General features: G+C 40.4%; 1 long non-coding RNA gene across 2 annotated transcripts in view; it reads right to left on the bottom strand.

Moving 5' to 3' along the window:
• Positions 1-16,674, bottom strand: part of LOC116741533 — a 36,277-nt gene that overhangs the window by 14,968 nt on the left and 4,635 nt on the right. The window contains exons 2-4 of one of the 2 annotated variants that reach the window (XR_004346193.1): positions 11,809-11,882; positions 7,071-7,234; positions 5,206-5,526 (exon numbers count right to left, since the gene is read on the bottom strand). This is a non-coding gene — a long non-coding RNA (uncharacterized LOC116741533). The remainder of the gene's footprint in view (positions 1-5,205; positions 5,527-7,070; positions 7,235-11,808; positions 11,883-16,674) is intronic. The other variant, XR_004346192.1, reaches the window with a different exon arrangement.

The following is a 16,674-nucleotide window of genomic DNA, read 5'->3' as shown; positions in this document are numbered from 1 at the left end:
AATGCACTCTACCAATCACCTTTCAACTAAAGGCTTAGAAGGCACAGCTTCACTATTTAAGGTGCAAGATGTTCCAGGCTGATATTATGGCACTGATATTATGCTCTTATTACAGGACTAAGTAATCTGGCTGAAGTCCAGCCTCTGCCACCCTCTACTGCCCACAGGCATTGAGACACTTTGTGATTCTGGGATTCACTTTGGAATTATAGAGATTTTGGCAGAAAGTTTCTTCAAAGTCAGTGCAGTCCATCTGGCCGCCTGACATCTACGTCCCTGAATCCAGTGAAGGGAAACTCACTACTTCCCAAGTCAGCCTAATCCATTCCACGACCAAATAAGAAAGCTAGATTTTCAAAGAAAACATTCGTATATTTTGTCGTGGTGGTTGTTTGCTTTGCAAATTCTCCTTCCATGAATTATAGTTATTCATAACTTTCAACAGCCATAGGTCATTGCACTCCTATCAAGGTTTTTGCAAGACATTTGAATTACAGATGTGGAGGTAAAAATGTGTTTGTAGTGCATGGATCCATCCTCATCAGCCTTATCATCTAGTATAATAATAATTGCTAATACCTCTATAGAATTACTGGGTGCCAGGCATTTTCTTAGCATTTTGCATATATTAAATTGAGTAAATGTAATTTCTCTAAACACCGTTTCCTATTTGCTTCCCTACAGGGGCCCAGAATTTGATGGCATATCCACAAAAGAAGGAATCTAGATGTCATCTAGTCCAATCCTCAACTTTCCCCACAAGTCCCAGAGAGGGTGTGTGCCTTACCTTAGGTCACACAGCTATTAGTGGTAGAGTGGGATCTCAAGCATCTGAATAACAACAAGCTCACTGTTCATAGCCAGGATCAAGAAAGGTATTGTAGGAACCTGAGACTCTCTTTCATAAGAATCTGCCTTGTTTTGTTCTACATATGGCTAATACTCCGCCGCAAGGTGCCAAAATCACCTTTCCTACCTTGTGATCTTTTAAAGTAAGTCCTTCTTTGAATTTACTTTAAGGCACTTGTATCATCTCTCCTTCCATTTCCCAGTGTTTTTAAAAACTTTTCTAATATAGCCAAGTGAATTTCTTTCCACGTCAGTGAGATTTCTGGATCAGGAACAAAATCATTTCAACCTGTCTGCCATTAACTTTCCCATCAGAACAACTGACAAACACAGTGCAGTTGACCTATTCAAGATCTGTAGGATCTTTCTCCTATGTGGCTTATGGTGAAGGGTGAGCAGGTGTCAGGAGAGAAGAACCCTGGGTAGAACATGGAGATGTGTGGCATCTTAGCTGGCTGCATGTTGAACAGAGCACCTCTCTGGCAGCAGAGAAGGGAGCTGGATCCCTGGCTGTTTGCTTCCATGGACGTTCACCTGAATTCTGCTCTTGGGACAGAACTGAAAACTCCTGCCCAAATCTGGTTGTGTACATTTCTTTCCAAGAACCCTATCTACATTTGCAACCAGGTCTGGCAACATCAGTAGAGAGGAAAGACTTTTGTCCTCTCAGAACATGGGAATATTCTATGTCAGCAGCCACTTTTTTCAATGTTGGGTGCATCAGTGTCTGGGTTGCATAGAATATTTTAAAATCATATTTGCTTTCAAGCAATGACAGCTTTATAAACAGAATGGACATGAACAGATGAGTCTAATTCAGTTATAACTAAAGCTAAGGCAATTCCAAAACTACTTTATTGTATAAAATATTGTTCAGAATTTGTGTATTGGGTTTGAGCTTCTTTTATTTTTAATACAGATTTTATTATAGCTATATTCGTTGGGGAAAAAATACCAGAGAGACTGGTTGATTTTTAGTCAGGGTTCTGGTAAAAGTGTGTTTTCCCTAATTGTCTGAACTTTTCTCCACTTCCATAACTAGAAAGATGGGATCTGTATGGATTTTAGGGCCACGGACATCTGCGGCTCAATCTTCATTCTACCACTTAAAATTGTGGGAGCTTGTGTATGTGACAACTCTCTGAGTCTCCACTTCCTTCAATGTGACTGATAGCACTTATCTCAGAAGCCATTGTGGGTTTCAAACAAGGTATTTGAAAAGCACATGGAATAAGTTTGCATAATGTTAGGTATATAGACACTCAGTAAATGTTAGCTTCCAGTTTCCTTCTCTCACTCTTCACTCTGTGTGTGTGTGTGTGTGTGTGTGCGTGTGTGTGTGTGTTTGGTGAAAAAAGGAGGAAGATTTGATGAGTATGAATTGGACGACTGGTCCAGAAATAAAGGATCAGTATACAATCAAACAAACACACAAAAAATCAAACACAAAACAGAAAGGAACAGAGGTGAGAAATGGAAAAAAGAAGTTTAGAAAAACGCTATCAACAATAAATATTTACTAAGAACTTCCTATTTATATGTTTAGGTCCTCCAATGTATGGGACTCAAGGATATTCTTGTCCTCAAAGAGCCTAGACACTTTTTTTTTTTTGCGGTACGCGGACCTCTCACTGTTGTGGCCTCTCCCGTTGTGGAGCACAGGCTCCGGACGCGCAGGCCCAGCGGCCATGGCTCACGGGCCCAGCCGCTCCACGGCATGTGGGATCTTCCCGGACCGGGGCACGAACCCATGTCCCCTGCATCGGCAGGCGGACTCTCAACCACTGCGCCACCAGGGAAGCCCAGAGCCTAGACACTTTTGAGGAGACAAGATTTATTCATTTGTAAAAGAGATAATTAAAATGCAAAGGAGTTGTTACTCTTGGAGTTGAGAGGAGAAAGCAACCTCTGTATTTATGGTATCTTTCAGTCGTGCTATGGGAGACAAGGGAAGACGAGAAAATCTTGAAATGCCCAGCCATTTGGGTCTGATGACAAAAGCTGGGAATATTCTTACAAAGGGAGACCATTGGTTTTGTGAAAACTGCAGTGGTGAAAATGATCGTGGTATTCTTTATAACAACAGAAAATCCCCAAACAAACCTAAATGGGGCCTGGTAGTCTCACAGCCTTTATGCTAAGGGGCAGGGGGTGGGTGGACAGGTTGAAGACGTCCAGTGCATACTCCTGGTTTCCTTATTCAGCCTGAGAGACGCTGATACCCCTTGTTGAGTTACTTATCTAGATTCTCTTTAAGCTCCGTCTCTTTCTTTCCCCAGCAGATCCCTGGAGAGATGCCCTTTCAACCTCCATCTCTACTAAATGCCTTTTGGATCCCAGCAGTGGAGCCCATTGGGTGGCTGGATTGACTCAGAGCAAACTATTACTGAGGCCTGTTAGCATTGGTGAAAAGAATTCTAGCCAAATCCTCCAGGTTAGAAGAGAAATGACAGCTCCTCCCAGAAGTATTCCCGTGACAAAACACAGCAACCACCCTACAAAGGGTTAATCCTCCCCCTCCCCTGCCCCCCAACTTGCTGCCAGAGATCAGCTAATCTGATAATTATGGCAACAAACACAGTTTAGACAAACAAGACCTGACCCTGAGGGTTTGGAATGAAAACATTTACTCTCTCCCTCCCCAGAGAGACTGTGCCTGGAGCATACACACAGAGAGACACTGGGAAAATACCCTTGTGCGGGAGCTACAGGGTGAAAACATCTGTGTTCCTGAGCTGCTTAAGAAGATAAAGTTAATGGGGAGAAGGAAGGGGGTGGGGGAGGTGGGAGGAGTGGGGAATGGTACAGTCGGAGGGTGTGCATGTTTGGAGCAGATGGAAAATGTACCCAGAACTGGAGATGTAAGCCAATTGTAATTGATTTTACAACAGAGGCAGAGTGAGAGGAGAGGTACAGAGGAGTCTCAATGAGGCAGAATTCCAGTGAAGAACCTGGACTGTGGCTAGAGGAGGAGAAACATCTTAAACCCCCAAAGTAGGACTTATTCCTGAGAGCTGGAAGGGAAGATTATTCCAAGTAGTCCACGATTCTAAGTGAATTTTAATATCTGCCTGCCTGGCAATGAGGCTCACAATCTAACTTGGCTGGTCATCCTTCTCTCACCCCTAGTTTTGCTTCTAAACTGAGCAACATGGGACTTCCCTGGTGGCGCAGTGGTTAAGAATCTGCCTGCCAATGCAAGGGATACGGGTTTGAACCCTGGTCAGGGAAGATCCCACATGCCGTGGAGCAACTAAGCCCGTGCACCACAACTACTGAGCCTGCGCTCTAGAGCCCACGTGCCACAACTACTGAAGCTCACGAGCCTAGAGCCCGTGCTCCGCAACAAGAGAAGCCACCACAATGAGAAGCCCGCGCACCGCAACGAAGAGTAGCCCCCGCTCGCAGCAACTAGAGAAAGTCCACATACAGCAACGAAGACCCAACGCAGCCAAAAATCAATCAATCAATCAATCAATCAAATCAACTAACTAAGCAACATGGCCTTTCCCCCTTGCTGTCTGCCTCAAAACTTGTCAAGCTACTTTTCCCCTTTCTGCATCTAAAATGCTGCTTCCTAGAAGAAAACTTTCTGGGTTGCTTAAACTGGAGATTCTGACCTTGGCTTGCTTTAACTTGGAATTCCAACAGTTTCTCCTTTCCAACTACCTTCAAGTTTTGCCCCACGTAGCCATGAGCCTAATGTCATCCTAGAGCCAAATGTCATTTCTTTTTTGCACATGGCTGGTGGTATATCAGCTGGTAAACACTCCTTGCCCCTTAAAATTCTCCAAAGGATCTCTAGGCATCCAAATCCTTGGGGATTTGCAGACCATATATATGGATTACCCCAAGCTAAGAGGAGCAACTACTATGATTGATGATAGGATCAAGGTTTAAAATGAATTCCATAAGGTGAAAGATGGTCTAAAATCAATAAGAGAGGATGTGCCAGGAATGTGAAGCACTGCATTTAGGTCCAATAATCAATTTACGAGCATAGGACGGAAAGACCTACAAAACAAGTTTACGTAAAAACAAAATAAAAAAACCATTATTTTGGACAACAACTGGTTCAATATGAGATAAAAATGAACCTATCTGCTTAAAGAGTGAATACAATCATGGTAGGTGTTAATAAAAGTATTGTGATCACATTAACATTTTACTGTATGCTTAGCAAGGGAAGGGTAGAACTGAACAAATCTTTTTTTTTTTTAAGTCTAACTGTCGGCTGACCAAGCAGAGTCCAGGAGGCTATGCAGATCAATTTTCCTTTGTTTGTGCTTTAATTTAATTTCAGATTCAAGTGACCTATTGCAATCTACACAGGGTCCACCTTGGCAATCATCATACCTTGTTCAGCTGGTTCCACTTGCCCCTGTGTTTTGAATCCCATGCGGGCCCATTTACTTGTTCCTCTGCCAGTCTGTTGGAGAATCGGAGATTCCTCTACTCCTCAAGGAAAGACACTTCTTTCCAAATAGTCCAGTCTTCTCACTGCTCTTCACACACCCCATGGTTGTTTGTTAATTTGTTCATTCATTCATAAATCCATTGACCATCCACTACGTGCCAGGCACTGTACCAGGAACTGGGATTCAACAGTGATAAGAAACGGTCCTTGCTTTCATCAAGCTTATGTTCTCAGGGGGGTAAGCAGATCCTAAACAAAAACTAAGAAAATTTCAGATAATAAAAAGGTATGAAAATTTACCCTGTACTTGAAACGCCTTCCAACTTCTGCCTAAAATTCTCCAAAAGTTACCTCCTGCTTTCTAACTCAGCTCAAGTTCCACCTTCCCCTTGGAGGGGCAGAGAACTCCTCCAGCTTTCTCCTCCCTGAACTTTTGGTGCCCAAGGGCTTGTAACACATAATTAATACTCAACTGCTCTCCAATTGTTTCCCTTACACTAATTTTGCCTCCCAGTAGACTGTAGGAGCCAGTGAACTCTTTGAAGTTATAGGCTATGCCTTCAGTTTAAACATATTCAGTCAATCTTTATCTATGATACTGTTAAAAAGGAAATGAGAAGCACAGTTTAAACATAACTTGAGGCTTTTAAGCTGATTCCCAGATAACAAGAGAACTTCTTCCAGCGTCTCCAAAATCCTCTAGAATAAGAATGTAAAGTCGGGATAGTAGTTTGTTTATTTGCTGAACACACCTCCTCCAAAGAGTCCTAGATTTTGTAAGTAGATCTTTAAAGCAACAAACATACCTTGAACTGAGTATTAGTGAGATTAGAGGGAACAGCAGGAGGGAAACAGCCAACAAGCTCAAAAAGGGAAGAAAGTTAAGCACAAACAATGGCAAATTCAGAAAAATGTTCGGTCCAAAATTGAGCCCAAACAACATTTTTTGGGCCCCTCACACTCTGCAGAAGCAAAGCGTCCTGAAAACAAAACAAAACAAACCTAGAAACAATACAAATGGCCATCAATAGAGGATTTGATTAAAGCAATAATGGCACCTTCATAATGTGGACTGGTATGCGGTAAGAATGAAGTAGTAAATCTACATACACTGATGTGAAGAGATAACCACTTTGTAGTTTAAACAGCAAGTCTCAGAACAATACAGATAATATGATCCCTTTCATTAAAAAACTTACTTATATATGTGTAGAAAATGCATTTAAGGATACATACTAAATTGTTAACAATGGTATTTCTGGGAATGGGTTATAGGCAATGGGGTTGGGGAGACAGGGGGATTTAATAATTTATTTTTACTTTATAACTTCTGAACTGTTGTATATCCTGCACTTAATTATGGATACCCAGAGTGGTTCCTGGATTTGTACGTGCCCCTTGTGCCACATGGAAGGACTTCTGAAGAGAAATCCTAAGCGTCTGCCAATGAACTGTGCATGGCTATGTCCTAGGGGGCATTCTTAGGTAGAAGGAGAGCATGTCCCAGCCAAAGATTTGCCAGGGCACACAAGGAGAGCCATAAGGAGGCCGCTACAAGCATGTTTCATGAGTTTGCTTCCTTAATGCAACTCAAGGATGCACTGAACAAATTCCATGACAAATTTGTTGTTATATAAATGAACCCCTGGAAAAACGTATAAATAAAACTTTTACATCACCAGGCAGTAAGGGAAAACAATATTTAAGACGTTGAGGTCAAGAATGTGGCTTTGGGATGATAGAGACATTTTGAATTCTAAGTTTGCCACTTACTAGCTTTGTGAACATGGGCAAATTATATTACCTCTCATTGTTTTCCTCCTCCTTCCTGTGAATCTTTTTTGGGGGAGCCTCCTCCTTCTCTTTCCAGCCCTGAAATGCTGGTGTTCCTAAAGCTGCTGTCCAAGGCCCTCTTCTCCTTTCCTTGGGTGATATTATCTTCCTGTGGCTTTAGTGGCCACTGCGTGCCTGTGACATACAAGTCAACGGATCAGGCCAAATCTCTCTCCTTAGCTCCATGCTCTGCCTGATACCTTCTAAGGGAATCCCATTTCCTGCATGCTAAAACCCTTTAACATGCTTTACATGGTCCTTCAAAATCTGGGGCTAGGTTACCTTTCTAATCTCATTGCTCACACATTCTCTCTTCCCTCTCTGCTCCAATCAGACCAAGCCATTTTTCATTTCTTCCACTAACCGTGTCCTGTGGTCCTTAAACTCTGGGCTTTTACAACTCTTTGGTCCTCCTGCTCTAGCCTACGTGTCCAGCACCCACCCATCCCGGCAGTTTCCCAGTATTGCACTCCTCACACTGCATTGAATGACTTGTTTACACATTTGGATCATCCACCAGATCAGAAGCCCCAGAAAGCCAGGGTATTTATCTTGTTTGTCACTGTATACTTAGAACATAACCCCCAGTACTGGCACTTGACAATCTAATTATAGACATTTGTTAAATAAAGCCCTATCATTATAACATGAGCGAGGTGATATAATCTTTAAGAATTGGGCTCTGGGTTCAAACTTTAGGTCTACCGCTTAACAGCTGTGCAACTTTTGGCAAGTAATTAACTTATCTGTTCCTCAGTTTCCTCATCTGTTACCCCATCTATTAGAATGCTTCGAGGAAATGAAGCACTAAATGAAATAACCGTTTTCATTACAAAGCAAGTGCTTAATAAATATCAGATAGTTTAACGCTTAGAAAGTGCTTAGAACAGTACCTGGCACATAGTAAGAACATAATAAATATTAGTTATTATTATCACTATAATTTTTTGTAATGATAAAAATAATCTCTAATTAGTTTTAAAAGTTTAGATTTCTGTGTATAGATTTTCTTAAACCACAGCATATTTGTGCTTAGTAAGTCAGGTAGTCTAGTAGCTTTTCCCCTCTAGGAAAGTATTTAAATACTTGAGTGGAAAGTTATTAGGGACAGTAAGAGAGCAAGGAAGGAGAACCAACTGTGTTTAGTGTTAATAGTGTTTTAGATTTCAGTTGTTGCGAAACAGTGGTTGGACTTTAATGTTTCTGTGATTGATGCTTTTCTTCCAATGGCAGTTCTCAAACTTGGGTGTGCATCAGCATCATCTGATAGCTTGTTAAACTACTGATCAACTGCCTCTATTTCTAGGTGGTTCTGGGACAGGGCCTGGGTCCGTGGACTTTTACCAAGATCCCCTGGTGATTCTGATGCAAAATGAGGTTTAAGAACCTGTGAGCCAATAAAAAGCAATTGGTTAAAACCAACAGCCACTGTGTCCAGGTGGCAGCATCGGGCTCAGCAGGACTTTGTTGGAGTTGCCTTCTGGAAAGGGCTCTGAGAGATTGGTGTCTGGGAGAGGCCTCTGTTGTGAGGGACTATTGTTATGGCCAGGAGAATCCTAAAGACAAAAGGCCTCACCTCCAACAGGAACAGCTGCTGAGGACCCACTCTGGGCTTGCTGGGGGAGGCGAAGAGGAGCTCCGCCAAGAGGTGTGCTGGAAGCACCATTAGAAGCCCTTGCTGGAGGCGCTACCCTGTAGCAGCAGTGAGAATCATCTAGATAGTTTGTTGAAATGCAGATTCCTCGGTCCTACTCCAGACCTACTGAATTGGGATATGCATTTTAAACAAGCTTCACAGATTTGTCTGAGACATGTTAAAGTCAGAGAACCATTGACAGAAGGTTGGGCTGATTCCAGTGCGTCGCAGCCTCTGCCAGCTGGTGTGGAGAGATGTTTTTGTTTTGTTTTGTCATACCCCCCCTTCCCAGCAGTCTGCATGGAACCTAGACTGACTTCTCAGATCTTAGATGGTCACCAGCCCTCAAAGACCAGGGAGGGTGTAACCCGGAAAAGACTTTTGTAAATCAAAGCGTAACTTTCTTTGAGTTATTAGATGTTATGCCCTTTTCTGAGGACAACTAGAGTGGGCATTTGGTTTTCAGGAACTGTCTGGTTAAAATGATTTTCTTTAGAGAGAAATCTCAATTGTGGTAGGTGGGCGTTGTCTGGATTCCTCCTGTAGGGTCCTGCGAGGGAGACAGGGCTGTCCTGGTACACTTGGCTCCACTGAGTGAGGTGTTTTGAAGGTGACATCTATTCTCCTTATCTGTCAAAGATAGATGAGCAGGGACTTGGTTGCCGCGGGGGATGTTACCGCCTTGGTTTTCCCATCAAACTCTGTCAGGCTTTGTAACTTGAAGGAATGAAAGAGGGAGTGGGAGAGGGACAGTTTCTAACGAGCTGTCAGCAGGGTCCCACCAGCCTGCCTTAGCCCAGACTTTGTTCCAATGCTATTAGGGTAAAAATCCTTGAGTTTCTCTCAGACAAAGAGAAGTGGCCTGGGGCTGAGAGGCACAGATTCATAAGCAATTTCCCTCATTATACACTTCCAGTTCTTAATCACCATTTCAAAGAGGATGAGCTATCAGAGCAGACTCTGAGAATTTTGCCCTAGACAAGACGCACGGCCCTTATACTGTAGCTTAATCAGTGTGCTTTTCTCAGCTGCTTAAAATGGGGGAGACCTGGCTCTCAGCATGGCTGAGCTGTAGGAGACCTTTTGTCCCTAGTGATTTTTAGGCCTGGGACAAGGGAGAATTTACAAAGTGCTAATGTAGAGATCTTTCCAGAAGTGGGATCTGCTCGCACGGATGAGATATCCAAGGAACCAGAGAGGTTATTAGCGACAATGCCAAGTGTAACATCGGGGGTGTGGGGGGAATGTATCTGGAAAAGTCAGACTAACACAATTCCAGTAATCCCAGAAGCGAAAAGCTACAGGTTGAATAACAAAAACCTTGGTGCCCTAGCAGTTTTTGTTTGGTGCAGGAATTATAGATTTATTTTTTGTTAGCCACTCTGCTATTTATTATAAAATTATGCATTTAAGATTATAATATTAAAATAATAATTAGCTTAAATAGTCTGTAATCCAGGATTACAGATGGTATGACAACCAATAGCCCTGGAATGCACTTGGAATAGTTACACGAGTAGTGCATGGATACATTCTTGTAAAATATTTAGAAGTTTACACAGCAAAAAGTCCCTTTCCCTCCCATTCCTCTTCCCAGAGGTAACCACTGTCAACAGTTCAGTAAGTATATTTCAGTCATCTTTCTGAACATTTACATACACATGTACATATATATGCACACTCATCTTTTCGCATGAGATCATATATATTGCTATGTAACTGAAAAAAAACCTGAATAGTACATATATCTTGGAGATATTTTCATAGCAGTACATATGAGTCTTCCTCATTCATTTCCACATTAGCACAGTACTGCATTATCGGGATGTGCCCTACTTAGGGAATCACTCACTAACTGGTAGACATTAAAATTGTTTCCAATATGTTTGCTATTACTAACTTTTAAAAATGGTGTATACCCATGCTGCACTGCTGACCCACTGATTCAGAATCTTTGCGAGTAGGGCTTAGGCTTTGGATTTTTTCAGAAAAAAACTGGAAAATTCTAATGTGAGGCAAGGATTGAGAATCATGATCTACACATTAAACAAAATAAAACAGAACTCTAGAGCATTTTAAGATAGTACAATCAATTATTATGGAAGCAATCAGAGACAGTCAAATAGTTACTGATTAATTTTTAATCATTTACTCTGAAAACACCTTGAGTAGATCAAGTTATCCAAGTGAAAATAAATATGATATTTAATAGCTGCATGGCATTTTTATCTTTGGGAATGCTTTCCTTTTTTAATCTCAGCATCTTCAATTCAAAGCTGTGAGCAAGGTGGGCCAGGAATGACCTTGTCTATTTTACAGTCCTGGAAGCTGATGGGGGTAAAATGATGCTTCTCAATTTTAATATGCTTAGGAAAAATCTGGGAATCTTCTTAAAATGCAGATTCCAACTTAGTAGGTCAGGGGTGGGCCTGAGATTTTGTATTTCTAACCAGCATGAAGGTGACTCTGATGCTGTTGATCTGAGGACCACACTCATTAGTAAGCACCTGGATTAAAGGTAGTGAGCTAAATACAATGGAGAACTCAATTCAATAGAAGAAACTGGGTGTCATTGAAATGATGGACACTTAGCATGACGAAGAAAGGAGTTAAAGGAGAAGGGAATATAGGGTGGAGAAGGATGGACAGCAAAGAAGCTCTTCCTCTACATCAGCTAAACAAGGATGCCTTTCATCTTGGAATCCCATGCCCTAAACAGGGGCACATCCTGAATATGGCACTAAAAGCATTCCAAGCCTATTGGCTGTCATACCATCTGTAATCCTGGAGCTTGCCCAATACTATTTCTTGTCTCTGTAACTTTCCCTTCTGGGGGATCCTGATGGTAGCCCATGGGTCCTGTAGTGCTCATCCCACCGCCTTTCACCTTGTTTACAACCCATTCCTTCCTGGGGGAACCAGAGGCTCCAATTCTGAACTTGACTTGTCTCTGCACACCATTTACTCTCTTGGTTCAGTGGTCTTCCAGAGGAGACTTTGCAGCCCAGCGCTGGCTGTTATCTCCGTCAGACATGGAGGAGACACCATAAGTCTCTTGGCGATATCCACTCACCAACTATGACAGTTCCATCTTCTTTGGGCAGTCCCTGTCATCAGTTTTCCTCTCACTCTTTAGAGATTCCTGTCCTGTGTAGGATAAGAATAATAAACATATAAGTACACGTTTCTGATTCTCCCTTCTCTTGATATCTGTTTTTATTTAATTAATAAAGATCTATGTGATTCAGAATAAATTTTTTACTAGTTTTACATTTCTCAACTGAGTCATAAAGATAAAGATACTTGTACCTTACTAATAGAAACTAGATTTTTTAAAATGCTGTTTTTGCGTTTTTATCATTTGGAACAAAAGAGCTAGAAGCACTAATAAGATAATAAAGGTATTATTTTAATGGGCCATTTTCTCTTGAAAACATTGGCTTCCAAAACAGATTCCAGAAATTTAAGATTAATATGTGCAAGCTGTAGGGTCTAAGGGGTGCTGCTGGGGTGGGAATTAGAAGGGGAATGCTATCCACGCTGGAGGGAACATTCTGAGGGGAAAGAACTGGCCTCAACTAGATGAATTCCCCTTATTAATATGCTTTCACATTCCTTTTCCATGAAAGGACAAACAGCACTCACCATGGCTGTAATTTTAGCAATTTTATTTGTGCACTGCTTTTATTGTCTGTCTCCCCCATTAGATTAGAGAATTCGTGAGGACAGGGACTTTGTCTTTTTGTTCACCATGTTATCTTTTTCTTTTTTGGCCACACCGTGCGGCTGTGGATCTCAGTTCCCTGACCAGGGATTGAACCCAGGCCATGTCAGTGAAAGTTCCGAGTCCTAACCACTGGACCACCAGGGAAGTCCCTCACCATGTTATCTTTAGCACCCAGTGCTATGCCTGACACATAGTAGATGGTCAATAAATATTGATAAAATGAATGAAGTGAATGGAAAAAATCATGAAGAAAATTATGAAGAAAAAGAAACAGTGGTATTATGTTACGAGATGGAGTTTTAATGTAACTAAGGTTAAAACTATAATTAAAAGTAAAAAATAAAAGGCTCTCAAGACTACAAAGCTGATAAATGGAATATTGACTGCCATATCAGTAAAGAAAAGATGTCACAGTCATCAGCAATTGCAGCCACAGCCAGTGGTGAGCTGGTGAGCCCTGAGGGAACTCTGGAAGGAAAAGTGTACCTGCCATCTAGCAGCCATTAGGCTGCAGCTGCTCCCTACGGTGAGCCCTGAGGAAACTCAGGATGAGAGAACACAGGATACTGGCCCCAGTTAGCTGAAGTACATATCAAAGGAATGATTTCAGTGAGCCCAGACTCTTGCATCTTCCCATACATAGAAAAGCAATAAATTCCTTAACTTGAGATTTCTAGTTTTCTTTAATTAACAGTAATCATTTGTTCCTACTACCTGCCCTTTGTCGCAAAACTCCTATATATCCTAGCTCCCCCCTCACCTCCTCAGAGCAGTTCTCTCAGGGTTATTTGACATGCTGCCTCCTGGGCTTGAAGCCCTAAAAATTCCCACCAAATAAAACATTACTCTCAACTTTTAGGTTGTGAATATTTTTTCAGTCGACAAAGCTTAGCTAAGGAAGAAGGATTCCTGATTGGAAAAGTTGGAGACCCATTGCTTTAGTCATGTGGAAGATTAAAACTCACACCTTATCCCTTTAAATAATTTTGACATTGTTAGGTCATTTTTCTTCGTAAGCCCTATGCCTCTTCCATTTCTAGAGCAGGATGTTTCTCTGTTCCGAACTTGGAACTCTTGTATGGAAATTAATATGATGTCAGAAAGCAAATACAGTGACTCCACCACAGAACAAGGACCTCCTGTGGTCTTTTTAAACTCAAGTAATGAACCAGTAATACATTTTAAATGTTTTTTAAAATATGCTCTACCTTAAGGAGAAGTTGTGGGATTAAATTTTGGTATGCATTAATATAAAATATTCTGAAGTCCTTGGAATAAAAGCACAATATATCTAAAACCAGAACATCTCATGCATTCTTTCACTCAATAAACTTTTATGACACCAGAGGCCATATGGCACAGTGGAGCAGGGACCCTGAAGATAGGCTGTCTAAATTCATATCCCAACCATTTTATGGTTGTGCCATTTTGGGCAAATTGTTCCAGTGCTTTTTGCCTCAATTGCCTCATCTGTTAAATGGAACAATAAGACAACCTACTTCCATTGTTATTGTAATTTGAGTTAGTTTTTATTGAGCACTTAGAACAGTACCTGCCATATAGTGAGCACTATGTACATGGTTTTAAATAAACAAACTCCTGTAATGTGCCAAGCAGGTACTAAGCACCAACAGGCTTCCAGGAAATTAGTGAGCTAGTATCTACTGAACACTTGCTATGTATCAAGCACTAATCTGTAGGCAGTTTTGTATCCATTTTTACGACAACTCTGCTGGAGATATCATCCTCCTTCATTCCTTCAGCCAATATTTACTGAGTGTTCACTAGATGTCAGGAGCTGTTTTTGGTCCTGAGACACAATGTCTTGGGATTTATGTTTTAAAAAATTACTATTTTACTAACAAGTGATTTTCAAGAGCTCCCTTGATTTCCAGATCAGCTCAAAACTGTAGTGTGTCACATTAATCTTTATTAAAACATATTCTCATAACTTCTGAAGTTTTAAATTACTACATTTCTAGAGCTTTGTAGAACTATTTTCCTCCCTCTGTCTGTTCTACTTAATTACCATTATTAGAGACTATCTTAATTTTGTATTCTTGTTGTCTCTTTCAAATGTTATTTTTTCAATAAAAACTTGATTTTTTAGGTTATAAAATAACACCTTTGTTGGAAAGTATGTCATTGTTTATTTCTCTATTAAAGCAATGCTGCAATGCATAGTTGTATGTGACTGTCTCTCTTTGTAAACGTGTATAAATGTCTTTAGGATAGATTCCTAAGAGGAGAAATTGCTTGGTGAAATGGTATACACATTTTGACTGATATTGCCAAAATGCATTCTAAGAAAAGGGTTTATCGAGTGACACTCTCACCAATAGTGCATGAAAGTGCCTACCTTACCCTGCACTCTCAACGACGCTATTTTATCCATATTTATAAATATTTTTGTCAGTCTGATGGGCAAAAATGGATTAATTGGTGCGGTTTCAATTTTATAATGAGTATGATTTTTGGTCCATTTATTGGCCATTTGTATTTATTCTTTCCTGATTGATTTCTCTATATCCTTAATTCATTTTTATATCAATACAATGAAGCGCTGAGTATCTACTAGATGTGACTGATAAGCAGCCTGCAAATATTTTTTCCAAGTCACCATACTTTAATTTACGGTGTCTATCGTCAATGTTTTTCTTTACGGCTTCTGAGATTGTGTCGTGATTGGGAAAGTCTATTCCACCCCAGTACTGTTTCAAAAATCTCCACTATCTTCCCTATTTTGTTTGTAGTTTAAATATTTAAATTTCAAAAAATTGCTACAGTGATAGCAATAATGATTAAAAATAGTACTTAATTTTCAGTAATTAACAGAAGTCACATATTCTGGAAATCAAATAATAACAGAGTTTCTTTTAACGTGATAGTTTTCTTCATGTAAATGTTTAATTATATGCTAGACATAAATGACCTGTGAAAGCATTTTATAGAGGCGCCTCTCTTTTCTGGCATATATTCCCATGTTTATAGAAAATGGCTGAGAAAATGGTTAGAGAGAGACCAGGACAGAACCTCTCTGAGGGGAGTGAGAATTTAAAACAAAGTAGAAGTCTTTCGATTACCTTGTTCTACACATCCCTATCCGCAGAGTGAAAGTCCTGTATTTTTTTCCTGTTTTTGCCCAATCAACAAAGATGTGCTTTGGAAAGCAGGTGATTTGGAAGATAGTTATTAAGAATTAATTCTGGATGAAAAAGTTACAGAGATCTGTTGTATACAATGTGCATGTAGCTAAATCTACTGTACTATACACTTTAAAATGGTTAAGATGGTAAATTTTATGTTATATGTTTTTTACCATAATTAAATAAAGAGTTAATTCTGCATTAGAGTGTATTTTTTAATCAATCAACAAATATTTGAATGTCTATTATGTACCAAATATCTTGTTGCGGTGCAGGATACCAGGAAATATAATTGGTGGTTTCAGTTCTCAAGGAACTAAGAAGCTATCAAGTTGGAGAAAAAAGTTAAGTATGCATGAAAATGTACAATCTCAGGCAATGTAATGATACCAAATGAGGAGGAGAGACACAAATTCTTATAGGAGTTTAGAAAAAGCAGGAATCTGACTACAGTGATAGAAATATTTGTTAGGTACTTAAAGGGCTTTCAAAGCACTTTAACATATATTTTCCAAATTGACCCTTTTACCAGATCTAGGAGACATTATCTCCGTTTAACAGATGAGGAAACAAAGGCTCAGAGGTCGTAATTTTTCCAAGTTCACATGGCAGAACTGGGAACTAGACTCAGGTCTTCCAGTTCTTACTCCTAGTGGGATTTATTTAAGTTGGCACTGAAGTTTTGCTGCCAGAAAGTTTTGAGGGTTACAGCAGAATCCAAATGTGCCAGGGACACTATGGTTATGTATTAGCTAGAATCATGATTATTCTCTCCTCGCTGTCATCCTGCCAAAGAGCATCAAGTAACTTTTAATACAAAACAAGGGATTATTTTTTTCTTGCTAGTTACTGCATAGAGAAACTCAAGTCAAACTGCAATTGAATGAGGACTAACATGCAAGACTTTAATTTCACCACTGTATACACACAGCCATTTAGCCAACTGCAGTCCCATGACAGACATTCCTTACCCATCATGTCTGACATCATTCTTTAAAGTCATAATACATATGGTACAGGTCTGATCTGACCCAGGCGTGACAGAAAGGAAAACTAACACAGACAG

This window comes from Phocoena sinus, chromosome 16 (assembly GCF_008692025.1).
Source record: "Phocoena sinus isolate mPhoSin1 chromosome 16, mPhoSin1.pri, whole genome shotgun sequence".
In the NCBI taxonomy this organism is placed as follows: Eukaryota; Metazoa; Chordata; class Mammalia; order Artiodactyla; family Phocoenidae; genus Phocoena; species Phocoena sinus.
Note: the sequence above shows the minus strand (reverse complement) of the source record. Positions and strands in the feature narration are given on the sequence as shown.